Source organism: Saccopteryx bilineata, chromosome 1 (assembly GCF_036850765.1).
Source record: "Saccopteryx bilineata isolate mSacBil1 chromosome 1, mSacBil1_pri_phased_curated, whole genome shotgun sequence".
NCBI classification, from domain to species: Eukaryota; Metazoa; Chordata; class Mammalia; order Chiroptera; family Emballonuridae; genus Saccopteryx; species Saccopteryx bilineata.
The window spans coordinates 284,853,795-284,857,015 of NC_089490.1; positions in this window are offsets into that span (position 1 = coordinate 284,853,795).

Genomic DNA, 3,221 nt, shown 5'->3' on the forward strand with positions numbered 1-3,221 from the left:
AGAGGTACTAACCCTGCTGCTTTGTTATGCTTACTAGAAATAGAAATAATGACGACCAACCCTTACTATGCACCAAACCCTGTTCTAAGTACCACCTGCCACACACATAATCCTCTCACCCTCCAAATTTTAGGGAATGTTGTGTTATATTATTCATGTTTTACAAAATAGGAAACTGAGACCCAGAAGGCTCACAATCACCCAAGGTCTCACACTGTGAAGCAGCAGGGCAGGGATACAAAGTTGGAGGAGTAGTGACCAAGGAGACACCCTGCCCTCAGAAAGCTGATAGTCTAGTAAGGGAAATGGGCTGTTAAACGCTCAATCATAATTAAGTGTGGTTGGTGCCAGAGAGAAGGAACAGAGGTAATCAACCAAACCAACCAAAGGTCTGGCAAGGCTGCCCAGAGAGAATGTCATATGAACTGTGTCTAAGGGCCTAAGTCCCCACACCATGTGGTGGTGGTGCTTGGGGGCAGGGCGTTGGTGTTGTTAGAGTGCAGGGCAAATAGTCTGCTGAGAAACAACGTTGCTGAATGAGGTTGGGATGTTAAGCACGAGGTAGTGGTGGGGGTGTGTGGTGTGAGGCAAGAGGCAGCAGCCATACTGGGGAAGGCCCTTTAGTCAGTCAAGAGTTGACATTATCTCCTCCACAGTGAAGAAAGGTCATTCTGGGGTGTTTAGTGGAATGTGAATGGCTCATATTTGGCTGCAGCGGGAGAATTGGATGGGGTTTAGATGAGAAGCAAAGGGATCTGGTGAGAAACTCTTTAGTAACTGAGATGAGTAATAAACACTTCCTTGGACTAGGCAGGACAATGGTCATGAGAATGGGGAGGACGATTTGGAAGCTAATAGACAGGAAGGGCTGAGAGATTTAGTGGTTGATTGGAAGTCATGCATCCAGGCCTGGGCAACTGGCTTGGCAGTGATGCCATGTGCTGAGCTGAGGGAAGGAACAGGTCAGACCCTCTCCTCCCTTCTGCCTGCAGCCCTCTCATGTTCTGTAGTAAACGTGGTAGGGGCGGCTTTGACTGGTGGAGACAGAAGGCTGGTAAGCTTCTCTAATAAGCAGAGGGCCCCTGGGAGACCTGTGTCAAGGGCGCTATTGGCGTTTTGGCCAGGCCCTTCTTTTTTTTTTTTAAATTTTTTTTTATTTATTCATTTTAGAGAGGAGAGAGGGTGGGAGAGAGAGAGAGAGGAGAGAGAGAAGGGGGGAGGAGCAGGAAGCATCAGGAAGCATCAACTCCCATATGTGCCTTGACCAGGCAAGCCCAGGGTTTTGAACCGGCAACCTCAGCCTTTCCAGGTTGACGCTTTATCCACTGTGCCACCACAGGTCAGGCTCAGCCAGGCCCTTCTTATGTGGAGGTGTAACCCCCAGCTGCATTAGCACTTGAGTGGCTAGAGGTTTACAGCTGTGTGGCCCTCTCTGGAAAAATGGCCTTGACCCACAGGAGCTGTCTTGCTTGGGGATGCCTGGGCAGATACACAAACATTCCCCCCAACCAGACACACAGTGGAGTCTGGCCAGTGGACTAACAGATACGGTGATTGGAAGACCCAACCTCCTTGCTTCAAGGTGAGACCATTCTGTGGTTTGATTGTTGGTGTCACAACCCCCTCACCCCACAGACCAAGCTGAGAGTAGGCTTTCCTGAGACCACAGCCTATCTCCCCTCTTTCTGCTTTCTTGTCCCTCAAATGTCATATATCAAAGCTAACCCCCTACCCTTCAGAATGGGACTCTGTTTGGAGATAGGGCCTTGAAAGAGGTCATTAAGTTAAAATGTGGCAGTTGGAACGCACCCTTGTCCAACCTGTTGTCCTTATAAGAAGAGGGGAGTCCAGGGAACTCCTGCACAGAGGTACCACCATGAGAAACAGCAGTGAGGAGGCGGCCGGCTGCATGCCAAGGAGAGAGGCCTTTGGGAGCAGTCAACCTGCCGACAACTTGTTCTCAGGACTCGCAGCCTCTGGAGCTGTGAGGAAAGACATTCCCGTCGGTGAAGCCACCCAGTCTGTGTTCTATTTTAGAGGCTCAGCCAACATACTCCCTTGCATGCTTTTCCCGACGAGGACTCCCACAGCACACCACAAGCCTGGGTTTTGGTTCCAGGCTCTCCTTCTTGGGAACATGACCCAGGACTTCAGAGTGCGGAGGAAAAAATGTTTGGATTGTACTCCAAATGTATCAGCCCTTTGTTGATTATTTTATTAACTTGTTAGTGGAGAGTTGTACCCAGGAAGCAGAGAGGCTGACCAAGGGCTCCCAAGGTCAGTCCGTTCTGGAGATAGTCCAGGCTCTAGAGGAAGGAACGGGGCCCCGAGTTTCAGCTAGAGCTGGAGCCTCTCTCTTTTTCTCAGTGGCTCAGCCTTTCATGTTTTTTTTTTAAAGAAAAGTTTACAACTATTTTAAGTCTAAGTTATAATAACTTTTAACATACACATGAATTAATTTGTTTCTGGTTAAAATCAGATAGAAATGATTCAATTAATTTCAGTTTCTGAGAACATAATGAAATACTTCCCACTGGGTGGTACCCTATGGCTGTGTGCATGGGAGAGAAATGAAGGAAGAAAACGGTTCGCAAATGATCTGGGGTCAAGTTCTCATTCAACCAGGTGTGGGATTTTAGTCCCTTCAGTGCAGTGGTCCCCAACCTTTTTTTGGGCCACAGACCGGTTTAATGTCAGAAAATATTTTCACGGACCAGCCTTTAGGGTGGGACTGATAAATGTATCACGTGACCGAGACAAGCGTCAAGAGTGAGTCTTAGACGGATGTAACAGAGGGAATCTGGTCATTTTTAAAAAATAAAAAAAACATCGTTCAGACTTAAATATAAATAAAATGGAAATAATATGTTATTTATTCTTTCTCTGAGACCGGTACCAAATGGCCCACGGACTGGTACCGGTCCGTGGCCCGGGGGTTGAGGACCACTGCTTTAGTGCACTTAGCTTCAGGTTTTTTTTTTTCCTTTTCTTTTTTGTTTCATCTTCTTTCCTTTCCTTTCCTTTCCTTTCCTTTCCTTTTCTTTTCTTTTCTTTTCTTTTCTTTTCTTTTCTTTTCTTTTCTTTCTTTCTTTTATTTTTTCTTGCTGTTTTTTTTGTTTCTTTCTTTTCTTGTTGACAAAACCAAGCAAACAAAAGAAGTCCAAACCTTTTCTTTCTAAGTTCCCTTTTTCTCTGATTATTCAGAGTTAGCCCGGGACCTC